Source organism: Crotalus tigris, unplaced genomic scaffold, assembly GCF_016545835.1.
Source record: "Crotalus tigris isolate CLP2741 ecotype Arizona unplaced genomic scaffold, ASM1654583v1 scf7180000017854.1278166, whole genome shotgun sequence".
In the NCBI taxonomy this organism is placed as follows: Eukaryota; Metazoa; Chordata; class Lepidosauria; order Squamata; family Viperidae; genus Crotalus; species Crotalus tigris.
In genome coordinates this window covers 1,202,924-1,219,776 of record NW_024096676.1, presented here as the reverse complement: position 1 = coordinate 1,219,776, position 16,853 = coordinate 1,202,924, and the positions used below count along the sequence as shown (strand labels likewise).

Here is a 16,853-nt window from a genome sequence, read left to right as displayed (position 1 = left end):
CCAGAAGAGCCAAAATAATGATTAAAGTACTGATTACGAAAAATAAACTTAACATTTTGCTTTAAAAGGGGTTTTCTGTTTATTTTAGTTGCTATATTATCTATGCAAAACTGGTAAGGTTGATCTTGTAAGCATACCGGACAAAATGTGCTACAACACATTAAAAAAATCTATAGAGAAAATATCTACAGACCCCTTACAATACATCCTGGATTTAAACTGTTTCAACTCTTCCTCTCAGGATGCCCCTATAGGGCATTACTTGCCAAAACTAGACACAGGAACAGTTTTTTCCCTCGTGCCATCACTCTGCTGAACACAAAATCCTCACAGTATTGTCTTATGTCTAAGTAAATTTACCCATGTTGTATGGCTGTAGTATTATTATCCTTCTCATCTTCTTTACTACCCCCTCTTATTGGTATTGGAATTATGATTATTATTACTCTGTTGCTTTGCATGTACAGTGACAGCTTCTGCATCAGAGACAAATTCCTTGTGTGTCTAATCACACTTGGCCAATAAACTGTTCTATTCTATTCTATTCTATTCTATTCTATTCTATTCTATTCTATTCTATTCTATTCTATTCTATTCTACTCTACTCTACTCTACTCTACTCTACTCTACTCTACTCTGGTACTGTTCTTAACATCAGCACCATGTCCTGTGAATGACCTGAATGTTTCACATAATACAAGGAAAAGGGCTGCCTAGACAAACTTCCCTATTTACTTTCACAAACTGTCAGATAACAAAGTTCCCATTCTAACTCCAATTAAATAATCATTCCCCACCTTTTCTTAACTAGGCAACTAATAACTGTTAGAAACCTAAAAATATAGGTAATCCTCATTAATATGTAACCTTCCCTTTCTAAAATAAGCAAGGGGGAGAGGAGTTTGAAGGGCTGTAAAAATTGCATTATTTTTTAAGTTGATTCCATGGAATTTCTTGCTGCTACTCCAGCTCACTGTGGCTGACTGGGATAGGATATCTATGATATTATGAGACTTCATTGATCAATTTGTATTAATTATAATTGTCCTGGCTTTTCCCCCTCTGTGAACACCTCTTCAATATCCAGTCTGAAAATCTTAAAACCGGCACCACATAAGCTTGAGGCATGAATGTGACCAAAGATAGTAACATAGTCTGCACTTTATTTTAGTGGTATTATCTTGATTGACAACAACTAAGATCAACAGTAGAAGTCAATATGCATAAGTCCCTGTTGTGATGACAGGAGCATACTGAAGATTGTTACTTGGGATTTGACTGGAATAAATGACCAAAACACATGAATTAACAAATGCAAAAAAAGCAAGCAAAATACTTTAGCTATGCAGCATAACTGTGAAACTAAGTGAAGGGGAAAGGATAGAGATACTGCAGTTTGAATGAAAGTGATTGATCTTGTCATGCACAACTGATGAATACATGCAGAAAATTGAAGATGTTAGTTTGGTAATGAAAACGGGATGAAAAGTATAATGTGGTAAAAATATATAAATGTATGGAAGGATCTCATGTAGCTTGCTATGAATGTAGATTAAGAATGGAAGTCATAGGCTGGTAATAATTTCATGTTATGTTACAGTGAATGGGGTTAATGGAGAGATTCTTATGAAAAATTATACATTATAAATAAATACTAGTTGACATGAAATACAACAAGAAGGTTAAAGAAGTGACTGGGCCATTAGGAAAGTAAAGAACCAACAAGAATGATAATTTTGTTTGGAAATGTAATTTAAGCAAAAATGTATTCATTATTCATAGTGAAGGAATACATTTAAGACTAAAAGGGGAAGACTGAGAAAGCCTTTTATAAATTTACAAGTTCCTGAGAAACAGATACAAACTTAAAGAATGAAGAAAAATGTATGAAATAATATATGTATTGAAACAAAGATAATTTGTTAAATAAAGAATGCCTTTAATTTCTGTAGTTTATTTTTTCTTATGATTTCTCTGTGTTCCATGTAGTAGTATTACTTAGGTTGATTTAGAGAGAAAACAAGTGAAATAAGCAGCTTATAGAAATGAATAGGATTTACTGTAATCTGATTTTAATTCATCAAAGAAAACAAGCATGCTTCCTTATTTAACATTTAAATATTTCAGTCAGTGGTGGGATTCAGCCAGTTCGCGCCGGTTCAGTAGAACTGGTAGCTAAATTTTGTTGAGTTCGGAGAACTGGCTGAACCCATGCTGCTTCTGGAAGTCCGTTCTAGGCCTCAGAGGCCTGGAGGTAAGGTGACCAACCGTCCTCCTTTTGGAAGGACAGTCCTCCTTTTTTGAGTTCTGTCCTCCCTTGAAAAGTGTCCTCCTAAATGTCCTCCTTTTCCATATACCGTCCTCCTTTTGGGAGGACAGTCCTCCTTTTGTGAGTTCTATCCTCTCTCGAAAATGTCCTCCTAAATGTCCTCTTTTTGACGACTAATCTGCAGGGCTTCTGTTTCCTCATAGAACGCTCAGAAAGCGTTCTGGGACCTTTTTTTATTTTTTTTTTTCAACTTTTGCATCTACTCCCCCTATTGGTTTTCGAAAGCCAATAGGAATTGCTGCTGAGCGCGCCAAAACACCCGGGCAGCAAACTTTGCACGTGCAAGTTGCAGGAACTTGCACCCCTCACTGCTACCCAACTACACGATCTCCTACATCTTAGTTCCAAAGATAGCTGGAGGAGACTGGAGCGGTAAGTTTCACTTGATCTTCCCTGTTCGGTTCTACGCGGGGATACACAGGGTAGGCGGTGGTGCTGGGGGGTGGCTGGGGGGGGGTGGCTGCAGGACCAGAGCCGGCGCGGCTGGTGCTTTGCAAGCCGCGGGGCCGGCTCTATGGGGATGGGCAGGGGGGGCGGTGGTGCTGGGGGCGACTGGGGGGGCGGTGGTGCTGGAGGGCGGCTGGGGGGCGGCTGCAGGGCCGGAGCTGGTGCGGCTGGCGCTTTGCGAGCCGTAGGGCCGGCTCTCCACAGCAGGGTAGCAGTGCTGGCAGGGCGGCTGTGGGCGGGGGCGCGGCGGGCAGTTGACCTTCCATGGGCTGCGCCAGTTGGTGGTCTACGCAATGCTGACCTGCGCTGCCACCACCTCACCCTGCGCATCTACATGGCCATCCTGGAGCGCCTGGCTCACAACACCTGCCTCCGCCGCCCACCCCCGCGCAGTCCAGCCATGTAGATTTTTGGACAAGTGAGAAATCGAGATTGAATATTGATACTCTAGCTGCAGCACTTGCCGTAAAATTCAATATGAAGGATATTTCTTGTTCAGATATTTCCAATATATTGTTAGAAGATGATACATTGACAAAAAATATTCATTCAATGGAAAAGTACTCATTTAAATAATTAATAGGCATGTAAGCATAATTACAATATAAAATGTTATTGTTACAAATGTTTTTATTATGCCTTTATCATATTATAGTGTATTCTGTATTATTGTTGCAATAAATACAATGTTTCTTTTATTTACGATATTTTTTTCTTAAATTTATTCGTGTCCTCCTTTTTGTTGTAAAAAAGTTGGTCACCTTACTGGAGGAGGTCTCCCAGGCCTAGAATGGCCCGCCGGAAGTGCGTGGATGTCACTTCCGGAAGTCAATTCTAGGCCTGGTGGAGGCCTCCCAGGCCAAGAATGGCCCTCCGGAAGTGTGCTGCTGTCACTTCCGGAAGTCTGTTCTAGGCCTTAGAGACCTCCCAGGCTTAGAACAGCCCACAGAAAGTGCATGGATATCACTTCCGGAAGTCCATTCTAGGCCTCAGAGGCCTAGGCCTGCATCCACACAGAGAACCAGATGTTCAGGTATTTGAATCTCACCACTGATTTCAGTCCTTTTCACACTTAACATATACATAAAATATACTGCATGATAGAACACACTTCAGAATGAACACTCAAAGAATTGAATAATAAATATCACCACATTTTACTCAGAAAGAAATTCTGCTGTTTTAGATGAGGCAAAATATCCACAATACTGTTTAGAATAAATTATAAATGTGAGAATATTTAAGTAAGTGATAATCCAATGCAGAAACAAATTAAGATGGTATATATGTATTAAAATATTTCATGGGCATATGTAACTTAAATACAAGTGCTCACATTTAAGCACTGAAATGAGTCATGTAAACTTTGTTAATTACTTCAGCTTGCACCATTTTGTTCTTTGGCGTTCTTACTTCATTCCCAAACATGAATTTTAATTCTGTAAACTGAAATCCTTCTATTGCTTTACTGAATATTGTAGAGGTTAAGTCTTACACAGTCAGCAAAAAACAAACAAACAAAAAACAAAAAAACCCCAGCAAATCTGACCATTATAAAAACAAAGGATAGATGGAGACAAGATAGATGAGACAGCTCATTCAAAACAGGGATGAAGTACAGTAGTCCTTTAGATTGAAAAATGAAACACAAAGGGATATGAACATTATTTCTATATATATAGTTTCTTTAAATATTCCTTAGCTGAAATTTCTGGATTGCTCAGGTGGTTCATTTCTGCTTGTAGATGTGCAGTTAATTTAGTATGCTGATTTGAGTTAGAACTTAAATCTAGATGACAAAAATTTGCTTGCAAACAGGTAGTCCTCACTTTATGGTGGCAATTGGAATTTATCAGAATTTATGTTGCTGAGTGATACAGTTATAAAGCTTTACATCACATGATCACAGTGCTTGGTGATGGCAATCCTGCAGTCCTGGTTGCAGCTGTAACCCTAAAACCACACAGATTATTAAGCAGAAGAGGTGGGAGACCCAGGCAAGCAAGTTGGCAGGTACACAGATGCTACTTAGAAGTGCCACAAGCAGGTACTAGAGCATGGACAGGTGTGCGGGTATTGTGGAGGATGCCATGGACAGGTGCTACAGGTGGATGCTGCAAGCAGGCACTATGAAATGCAAACAGAAACACAACTGCCGTGGGGGAATAGAGATGCTATGGGCAAGTGCTATGGAGTGTGGATGGGTGGAAAAGTGGCAGAAACTGGAGTGAATTCAGTTTTCCAGCCAACTTCCCCATTGACTTTGTGAGATGATGGCAGGGAATGCTGGAAATGATGGTAAAATGACTGCAGTTTACTGCAATGTCATAATCATGAGCCAGACATCAAGTAACTGAAGCCACATGAAAGCTAAGTACAACCTTTCTTGATTGCCATTGACCTTTATATAACTCTAAGCAGATGCCCAAGGTTAGTTGAGAAGATTTCTGTACCTAGGCTATTAGCAATAAATCAGTTTAATTGAATCTTCGTGTGTGGATCTGATCTTTTGCACCTTACAGTGTATTTAAGAGAAAGTCATTAACAATTTCCCCCTCTGCACTCAGCTAGGAGAAAGAGGGGAAGGAGGAGGAGCATAAAGAGGAGAAAGGATACTAGTCTTTTATTCCATTGGTGGTCTAATAAAAATGAAAATGAAGTAATAGAAGTCGGCAATTCTTACAGCATGTAGAGAGACTCAAGAAGTTGGGAATGTTTAGCCCTAGGCAAAAAACACCAAGAAAATATTGACAAAGAAGAAACCTGCTTTCTCTTGCTCTAGAGTGCAGGACACATAACAAGGAATTCAAGTTACAGAAGGAAAGTACCAACCTCTAGGAATAGCAATAGTCCACAAGCCACACTCTACCAAGAATTATCCAGAACCGAAGACAAGATACAGAAGGATGAAAGAAACAATGTAATCTACAAAATCAACTGTAACCATTGCAACTAATTCTATGTGGGTCAAACATCACATCAATTAAAAACCAGTTTCCACAAACACAGGCTGACAGTCAAATGCCACAATCCCAAATCCTTAATCTCTATCCATACTGACCCCAAGCAGCACCAGTTCGGTTGGAACAACACAAAAATCATCGGCCACGCTACCACCCACCAAGCTTGTCAGTTCATCGAAGCCTGGCACACCACAAGCAATTCCATCAACAGACACGTTGACCTACAACCAGCCTAGGAGCCCCTCAGAATCCAAATCAACTGCACAGCCAACCACAGACAGCACTGACCCTCAACCAACTCACGTAAGCCCCTCCCCCCACCAGCAGTTCACCTGACCTGAGATGACTCTGACCTGAGGTAACTTCCCCCTCACAAGACTCTCACTGATGACTCACTCCTGACCCATCACACGATCCATCACAAGACCCTCACTGAAATTCTTATAAACAGAAGAACACTGACACTGACATCCCCCGAACTCTGCTGAAGATGTTACCTAGCCTGGCAACGAAATGTTCGGAGAACGAATCTTCAGCCTCATCCTGCACCTGAGCTACAGATTTTCACCACTATTCCAGAAAGGGAAGTTTTGACAACATTTTAGAAACAACTTCCTAACAATGTTGTAAACCAATTCAAAAAAAGATGAGGCAATATATCAGTCACTTGATATGTTCAAGGACAGGCTACATTTGTCAAGGATGCTTCAGCTTCGATTTCTGCAAGAGTTAGACTTGGTTATTAAAATGGCCCCTTCTGTATTCAATGCTCTTGCTCAAAGAGACATTCTGTGTTAGGAGAGAAGAACTGTAATCTTTGCTCTATATTCCTTTAAAAGACAACAATGCCGATGTTAGTTGTACTTTGCTAGCATTGTCCTGTACCAGCTATAGGGAAAATATAATGCCACACACAAACAAAAAAACAACAACCGAGGTTCTTTCTGTATCCTGCTCAAAAATAAAACTTTATTACAACTGAGTTGTAATGGAACAACATAATTTTATCAAACCCAGGTGCAGCTATAGTTTGTCCAGAGAGTCCCTAATGTATGTCATTGTCACCTGTAGTTGGCAATAAAGCATAGTAATTTTAGACACATTTGTGTAAAACTGATGGGCTATACTTCTACTTTTAATTCTGGGGGAAAACATGTTTTTACTATCAGAAATTTGGAAGACTTTTATCTAAATCTTATTGTTCTCATAAAAGCTGGATAAGCTTCACTTACACCAAGAAAATGTCAATGTGAGAGTTATAGCAGGCATATTACTTAATTTTTATCCAAGTTATTCATAACAAATCAAAGAAAAGAGAGCGATCAAAGCAGAGTAACTATTAGAATGTAATCAAGGGTTTATCTGTTGTTTAAGATTAAGCCAGTACTTAATTGTACAATATAGCCTATGATTAAGAGCAGGAGTCAAATATATTGGCTTATCTGGATAGCTAAAAAGGAAGAACTATTCCTAATAAGCTTCCATTTAGTCATTGAGTTGCAACTTAAGTGCTGAATTACATCCTAAGCACACATGAATGCATTTATCTCAAATGGTCATAGCACAATTTTTTAAAATGTTGGCTCCTCCTGAGCTGTATAGCTACAAACCATCCATTTACTTTAAGATTTCATATGAACCAAATATTCTCCTGGTTAGAAAAAAGTTAGAGATGGAACCTATAAACAAAACCAATTATATTTTATACTATTTTTAGCATGCAGCAGAAACCATAACTTCATGGTATAGTGATCTTAAATTTGCAGATGTCAGAGTTGTCTCAACCATATCATTGGAAATTTGCCTGTGTATTATACTAGTTCTAATTTAACTGATGGTGACCAGGCCCCTTCCATAAGTCTTTGCTTCCTATTTTGTAAACTGCAAGCGTGCAGCAATGCAACACAGAAAAAGCAGAAGTGTCCTGGATCACCCTGAGAATAGATCCAGCTTCTGAATTGGAGAGCTAAACGCTTACAAATGAGACCGTTTTCATCCACCAGCTTTGGTGGTAGCTTCTATGAAGAAACTTCATAGGCAAGTAATTTTAGTTTCTTCTTTTTCTGGACATATTTCACATATATAATGATCTATAGACATTCAGTACCACCAGAGTTTTTCCATCATGAAGGGGCTATTTTCCTGCCTCCCAGGAAGAATATCTGCATAAAAAATGAAGAGGGAAGGATAACAGCAAAGACTGAAGGTTAGAGGAAGAACAATACAGTTTTGATCTGGATGTTTCTCTTTTTGTAGAAATTCAGTAAAGCATGGGTATTTATTTCCGCAACTCAAATTTGCTATCATTTCATTTTAATCATCTTCATTCCGTTCTGCTGTATGAAGATAATAACAATTCAAAACAACTGAATCTTTGTTTTACATCTAAAAAAAAGGTCAAGAGAAACAATTCTTTTGTAAACTGTAAAACACTGATTACATTCAACCATATACATTCCCTTGCTATTCTCACCTATCTGCTAAATAGTTTGACAAAACAGCTGTGTCAAGGCTCATATGTACATCCTGATGTATAATTACTCAGAGTGAGAGGGTATCCATTACAGATGTTTCCTCCAGCATGCATGCATATTCTCTGGAGCCTTTTGGTCTACATAGATTGCAATTTATCCCAATACAAAATATCCAGTAGTTTAAAATATACAACTGTACGTTCTCAGTTACTAGAACCCATATGCTGAAAGACAAGAGGGAGAAAGTATTCTTAACAAATAAAGTCTGTCTTGAACTCAGACTCAACTCCTGGTGACTTCATAATCAATGCACACATAGTTTTTTGGCACAAGAATGAAAAAAAAAATTTGTTTTTAATTTTTGACTTCCCAATCAACCCTACAGTCCTGATACCGCTAGGTGAGATCTGGTCCAAATTTTAACTAAACCTGATTCATCTGTGGTAATTTAGCTTTTGAGTTCAGCCAAGATCAGCTGGGTGCTGCCACCTAGCTGGATAGAAGTGCTGTTAGGAGCAGATAAAATACAGTACACCTAAGCATTGGTTAAAGCAGTGTTTCTCAATCTTGACAATTTTAAGGCATGTGGACTTCAACTCCCAGAATTCCACAGCCAGCAATGCTGGCTATGGAATTCTGGGAGTTGAAGTCCACATGCCTTAAAATTGTCAAGGTTGAGAAACACTGGGTTAAAGAAACCTTCACTTTCCAAACGCTAAAATTCTAGCTCTAAATTTGGAAGGACAATTATTTTATTCCCAGTAACTGAACTGAATACTTTATTTGGCCAACGATGATTAGACACACAAGAAATTTGTCTCTGGTATAGAAGCTCTCAGTGTACATGCAAAGCAACAGAATAAAAGAGAGGAGTAAAGAAGATAATAATAAGAAGGATAAATTATACTATGGCCACAATACATGGGTATGCATAGACATTAGGCAGCACTGTGAGAATTGTAGGATATTTGCATACCATAACTACATTACCAGCAGAACATTAACTTTTTTAGTGAATGATACATAGACATGTTGCCCAAACCACACTCCAAACAATTATGAATATTGTTAACAACTTTTGCTTATGTAGACTGAGAATGATGGTTTGGGAATGCCAGTTTTCCAGTGCTGACTGTGAGCAGTTTGAAAGCAAATGCTGCTCAATTTTCTGATGAGCAATTTTACAAAAATTGTATTTTATCTCTCCTGCCAAAAATAGCCACTTTAGCCTAATCCTGATTTAGTTGGTTGGTTCCTTTTACAATAATTCATGGAAACTGCCAACATTATCTTATCTCTATTTGCGTATATGAAATCAGGATCATGTAGCCTGAAGAGAAATACATTTATCTACTGGGCTTATATGGAACTCACATAAGGAGGAATTTGAGTGTTTTACTTACCCTGACTACAGTAAAAGGGTTGAAATATGAAATTGATATAATAAAATGGGAAAAATATAAAATAATAGCAACACATTACTAAAAAAGAAACTAATACCATTGTGAACAACGTTTATAAACCATAACTTGGATGGGCATTCTAGCTTATATTAGTTCTCCTAGTATTGCTTTCTTAAAAAGCCAGGTTTTAACATGTCTCCTAAAAATATAGCAAGATCAAGAATAGTTTTATCTCTGGGAATGAAGTAATCCAAAGAACTGGAGCTATAACACAGAGAGGTCCATTGCTTCGACTCTGTAGATAACAATCCTTAAACATTTATATTTATTAAAGGCTTTTTAGCAGTTGGCTATTGGCAAATGATATGACTGACAACTGAAGTCCAGAATAAAATGTCAAATGATTTATTGTTAAGTCTTGTTTTACAAACAGAAGCATTCTAAAAACTCTTTTTAAAACTTCAGCTCCTTTAATTTAGCTGTCTGGGGATGATGGGGATTGTAATCAGGCACATCTGGAAGACAGTAGGCTAATTTACTACATTAAGTCACTCTTGAAAAAAGAAAAGGAGAAAAACAATTTCTAGGCAGTTGAATGATTACACTCTTTGGATAAGATACAGAAATATTATTTGATATGTCTTACCATATTACAAAAAAAGGCAGTTATAAAAGTCATCAAAAGTTCAAGCAAAGACAATTATTGATTTCCATCCAGTAACATGGACTCATCCTGCAGATTTTTAAAGAAGTATTATTATTTTAACAATTTTAAAGATTCAAAACACTGCTAAAAAGCTGGCATCAAGCCAGTGTATATGCAAAAAATTATGCAGATGTATGTTTTCTGAAAATAATATGTAAAGTGGTAAAATGCCTCCTTTTGCATTTCCTATCAGTAATCTTTTTATACTTATAACAAAATGTATCAACAAAATTTGTGTTCACCATAAAATTATATGTTGTTTTGCAGTCTAAATACCAATGATCTAGGCTTCCAGAGTACATATACCACACAGCCAAACTGCAGTACATCTGGTATACTTATTTATTACAAAATATTTTTCCAGGTCAGCATTCCCTCTAACTCACGGGCGTCAAACATGATCGCATCACATGATGTATCGTGACATATTGTGACTTTTTTGCCTTTACGGAGCCGGGGCAAGTGTGGCCTGCGCATGACGCATCTGGCCTGTGGGCCGCCAGTTTGACACTCCTGCTCTAACTGAACACACTAGTGTTGAGCCAAGGTGGCGCAGCAGTTAAAGTGCAGTACTGCAGGCCACTTTAACTGACTGTGTTCAGCAGGTCAGCGGTTCAAATCTCACCGGCTCAAGGTTGACTCAGCCTTCCATCCTTTCGGGGTAGGTAAAATGAGGACCCAGATTGTTGGGGGCAATGTAAATATATATATATACATTGCTTACTGGTGTACACTGCTTAGAGAGTGCTTGCACTTAAAGCGGTATATAAGTCTCATAAATAAATAAATAAATAAATAAATAGTGGCACAGTCTATATAAGGGTGGGCAACTATGGCCCCTTTATGACCAGTGCTGAGCAGCCTGAGGCCATAGTTCCCCACCCCTGGTCTATATTACTGAAAGGCAAACTTAGCTGTGTGTAATTTCAGTATTGTCCCACCTCATTTTTGGATTTTAATTATTATGAAAACAAAAACACAACACTATTAAAGGTTGTTACCACCTTATGAATGTGCAGTGATGGAAAGGATTAGAGATGGAGTTGGAATTTTAATTGGGGAGGATGGGGGCAAGATCTGATTAATGTTTCAAAATCATGCTCTATTAATTAACAGATGCAGGCTAACTGGGATAAGATTAACACACTTTTCCAACAATAGCGAGGATTGTGATTTCAGAGACTTGTGATGGATATTATGAAACTATTATCTAATAAGCATTTCAGAAAAAACAACATATTTTTATGTGGAGGCTCTGAGGCAGTTGCTTGGCTGGGAGAAGCAGACATACTTTCTGATTTTTAAAGAAAACGTTGTGTTTTTTTCTCCTGATACTGAGAAGATCATATCTGTTAATTTTACTAAAGTATGTTATAAAGAGATGGGACATTCTTATAACAGACAGGTTAAAATCAGGTTTTTATTTAGTTGGGCAAAGTAGTGTTTCTCCTCAGAAACCAAAAGTGGATGCCATTGTACATTGTAAGATCAACCATTTAATGTGATTATTTTGGCATTGTCTACACATTATTAGAATTCTGTACCTGACTAGAGAGTATCCAGATGCAAAAATGAACTTGGTAAAGCAAACAGAGAAACATTAGCCAATGTTTGATCAATATTATGTACTGCTGTGTATTGATCCTTCCATTATACAAGATCCTTACCATGGCAACAAATGCATCTGATTAAGAGGTAAAGAATGTCCTAAAGAGTAGAGGATACCTACACTTATCTAATCAGCAAAAGTGGATAATAAAGAAACTGAAGAAAAAAGGATTTCCTCACCTGAGCTTCAGTTTATACTAGCTCACAGGTTTAAAATCTATCTTGTCGCTGTGGGTGACTGGGCCGATGTTGTTGTTATTGTTGTCGTTGTTATTCTATATTGTGTTTTTATTGTTTGTAAGCCACCTAGAGTCACTGTGAGCGAGTAAGCGGCTATATAAATTTTCTAAATAAATAAATAAAATCTGTTTAGGACGAGTAGAGGAATCCTGGTACCTTGCTAATGGTCTAAAGCAGGGGTGTCAAACTGCCAGCCTGCGGTCCACTTGCATCATATGAAAGCTGCACCCAACCCAGCTCCGGCAATGCAAATGTTGCAATACATCGCGACACTTCACGTGATGCGGCGAGTTTGACACCCATGGTCTAAAGCCATCAATTAGCTGTAACAGCTTTCAATGTTACCTCTGTGGTACAGTAATAGCTTTCAAACTGTAGAACTTCTTTTTATATGGGAGATTTTTTATATTTAGCAACTTTTAATGTATACACTTGATTTTAGCTGATAGGGTCTATGGAAGTTTTATTTTGTTTCTATTTGCAAAAACATCTTGATTTTTAGTTCTATTTTGAGATTAGATTATTCAGTTTAATGTAGTATAAGATTCTTGGTGGATTGCTTTTGGCTTTGTTTTCGTTGGTTTTTATTTCTTCTTTTTTTTTGGTAGTTAAGTTGCTTGTGTTATCAGATGAAGTAAAGCATAACATTTCAATACATAATGAGACAAAGTAAAATGTCCAAAAATTATGAAAGGATATAGAAGATTTTCCCTTTGTCCCAAAGAGTACAAAATTTAGAGCAGCTGCTAGAATATATATATATAAAGCTGCTAAAAGAGACTTCACCCAAATCTTTCTTAAAAATAAACAGTTGTTTATAATTTTGCTAGATCTGTTTCTCATTTTTCTATACAATAGACCTCAAGATAGTTTGACAGAACATGCAGAAAAAGTTCGCTGAGATGATTCCTAAAATATGTACCACCACATTGTTCAAGTCTTCCCCAGATAACCCCCCACAAACCTAGCCTTGAATGAGTCACCACAGCCTCTGCATTTGGAAGATGCAAACATATTTTAGGCACAAAGAGTCAGCCTAATTCCTTGTTGTACTAAGCTGATCCACATACAGGTAATCCTCAACTCACGACACAATTGAGCTCAAAATTTCTGTTGCTGAATGAGACATTTGTTAAGTGAGTTTTGTCCCATTTTATGACTTTTCTTGCCACAGTTGTTAAACGAATCACTGCAGTTGGTAAGTTAGTAACCTGGTTGTTAAAAGTCAATCTGGCTTCCCCATTGACTTTGCTTATCAGAAGGTCGCAAAAGGTGATCACATGATCCAGGATATTGCAACCATCATAAATATGAGTTAGTTGCTGAGCATCTGAATTTTGATCACATGACCATAGATCAAAAAGGTTGTAACTGTGAAAAACGGTCATAAATTACACTTTTCAGTGCTGTTGTAACTTCGAACAGTCACTAAATGAACTGTTGTAAGCTGAGGACTACCTGTATCTTTTTTGATACTTTTTACACAGTATTGCATAACTGTATTGCATTTCAAATAGGATCTCAATCTCTTTCCTCCCCCTCATCTCATCCCTAATTTGCCCAGTATTGGATCAAACATCTACTCCTTTTAAATAAAACTGGATGTCCATATTTATTTGGAGTGAGATGTTTTTGATCAAAATCTAAAAGCAGAATCAAAAGAAGATAATACAGCAGAGAGGAAGAATTTACGGTCCTCCAGTTGTTGGACGGCAATCCCAATCAGCACGGCTGATGTTCAGGAATTATCATGGAGGTTATCTATCTATCTATCATGGAGGTTATCCATCTAATTCTTTATACATTACCTTTTAACAGGTTAAACAGCAATTTTCTCAGTTTCCCACTCACTTTCAATTCCATTCTCTGTTCCTTCATATATTTATTTTGCAATTTCATTCAGTCTTTCTTTATGACATCACAACACGTACTTCTTTTGTACTGTCTCTCCAAAAGTATTCAATTATGTATTTATCATTGTTTGTTCCAGTGCTTTTTTTCTTAAAAAAAAAAAAAAAGGTGCTGGAACTCACACACATCATACAACCCGCCTTGTCTACCCTACAAAGTTCCATCCAAAAAAGGTGCCGTAACTCTGTTCTGGGCGTTCTATGACAAAAAAAGCCCTGGTTTGTTCTCTTTTTATTTTACCACACACACTTAAGTAGCTCATTCCTACTGTATTCAATTTATTTTTATGTTTCTTCTGTCTTGCTTAGCTCTCCTTCCATGTAACAAAGTGGCAGAAGCATACTCTTTATTGCAACCACTGTTGCTTCTTTCGACAAATATTTATTTATTCCTCAAAACAAAGTTTCTACTAGCAATTCCGCATCTTAAAATTTCTACATTTTTCTTCTTTAATGAACATTCTTCTAGCATATATAAATTCATCTACCTGCTCTAGCTTTGCCATTTATATATCTACAATCTTCTTACTTCTTTCCACTAACAAATACAAATACCTTCATTTTTGATATATGAATTTTCAAACACCTACTTCTTACTGCCACCTGTTCTCAGCCAACAACATGGCATCATCTACATACAAAACTACAAGTATGTTGTATTCTTAATCAACACATCTTCACAAACATTTATTTTATTTATCCATAAATCCGTTATTATAGGGACGTTATGCATCTTTGTTTTAATCCTTGCTCAGGTGTTGAACTATTTGCTAAGCATTCTATTTATCTCACCCTACTTTTATCATTTAACATTCTCAGTGCATCCAGCAACCCATCTTCAACATCATGCTCAGTTAAATAGATTAAACCTGTTCACTTAATTGTTTTCTTTCTCTAATTCAGCATGTATTTCTTATCAACCTGCTGATGAGCACAATTGCAGTCTGTCTATCCTTTGCTCAGCATAAAAGTCTTGGCCAGCATTATCTCTTTCAGTTAGAATTATTTTTATTGAAAAACTTTCCAGGCACACTTAAAAATCATCTGGTAGTTTTTGCATTTCCTCTTGCTACCTTTCTCTTTGTAGGGGAATAATAATCACATTTCCCCAATATTCAGCTACAAGTGCAACCTTCACAGATGTCAAACAAGTTGCACAACTAATTGTTAAATAAACATATAATAATTTAACTTTTTCTAGTTGTACCATCTATAATAGCAGCCTTAACCATTTTCCAAATCTCTCACAGCATTCATACCATCCTTTTTATTCTCTCTCTCCCTCTCTCTCTCTCCAGATATTAATGTAGCCTTTGTTTCAATTCCATTTTTCCACATACAACTAATATCAATACTTTAAACAAATAGTCCAGCATCTCATTTCAATTTCATTCCAAATAATTTGATCACTTTTATTTTAATTCCATTCACTCTCCTGGGGACTCTTTATTTAGCAATCTTCACAATTTCCAAAACAATTGTTTAATTCCATCAACATGCCCCTGCATTTTCTCTGCTTCTTTTCATCTTAACCATTCCTTGCTCCCTTTCACTTTGTTCTTTGCAAATATCTTTTTCTCTGTGTACACTGTCTTAGTTTTATACAAAACTTTCTCAGATTTGGAAGCATTCATTCTCTTCTATGCGTTTCCCCCTTATCTACAGCATCTTTCACTTGGTCATTTTACCAAGCATCCTTTTTCATATAATTACACATACCCTCCACATGCTCTGTTACACAATTCTTTCCACTGTGTTTCCAACATTTTCCACACTGTCTTTCTTTAGATCTTCTTCCCAACTTTGTTGGGAGATAACTCTGTCTTCTTCATTTTCATATAAGATTCCTACATTCTTTTTCTATTTGCATTCTATTTTATATCACTTCTTTCCTTTCCTTCCATGTTCACTTTTTTCTCAAGATCCATGCTGCCAAAAAAACCTCAAATCTAGAATTTCTCATTACTTTTGTATCCTTTGTTCAATCTTTTATTATGAATAATGAGATCCATCATGCTTTTTAATATATCTCTTTTTCATGGTGTCTGCCTAAACAAATATAGCTTAATACACTTGTTTGAAACAGTATTTTCCTTAAGTAGACACTCACCAAAGAGCCAGCATTTTCACTCATTTTTTTTTTTTTTTTGGCTTTTAGAATAGTCCATCACATTTTATTTTTTCTTACTCCTATCTTGTCCTTGATTCAGATCACCTGGGAAAACACTTTCTCTCCTGGACTGCATTCATTCAGAATACTGGACAAATTTTCCCAGAACTCCTTTTTGATTCTGCTACTATCACAATTCAGTGGAGCATATCATGTAACTTTTTCTTACCTATGGATTTCTACTTTCATACATATCCATAACAACCTAGATAAAACCAAGTTACTTGTCACATCACACATTTTAACTAGAAGAACAATCAGTCCAGTTTTGCCCCAAGCATGGTTATACTATTTTATGCAAGCTAAGATCTCTACTATGGAGAGAACTTTGCAAGGCAATATATAGGTGCTGGTACCCAGCCAGTTAGGAAGTCCATGAAATGTATTGACTCTCAAGATGTACCCAGTTAAAAACTGACAATATTTACAAGAAAATGCATATTATTTAACACTAACTATTATATAGCTAGCTAAATCAAAAATTGAATCTGAATGATGGTTTGGGTCTAATGATATCCAAGATGGGGTACCTGAAAGATGAAAATGTCTACACAAATAAGAAACCCATGTTTTACATCAAGAACAAACTCACTGGACACTACA

The 16,853-nt window shown here is 37.0% G+C and overlaps 1 protein-coding gene across 1 annotated transcript in view; it reads right to left on the bottom strand.

The window, feature by feature from the left end:
* Positions 1–16,853, bottom strand: part of LOC120308032 (sushi, von Willebrand factor type A, EGF and pentraxin domain-containing protein 1-like) — a 78,634-nt gene that overhangs the window by 52,510 nt on the left and 9,271 nt on the right. The window lies entirely within an intron of this gene.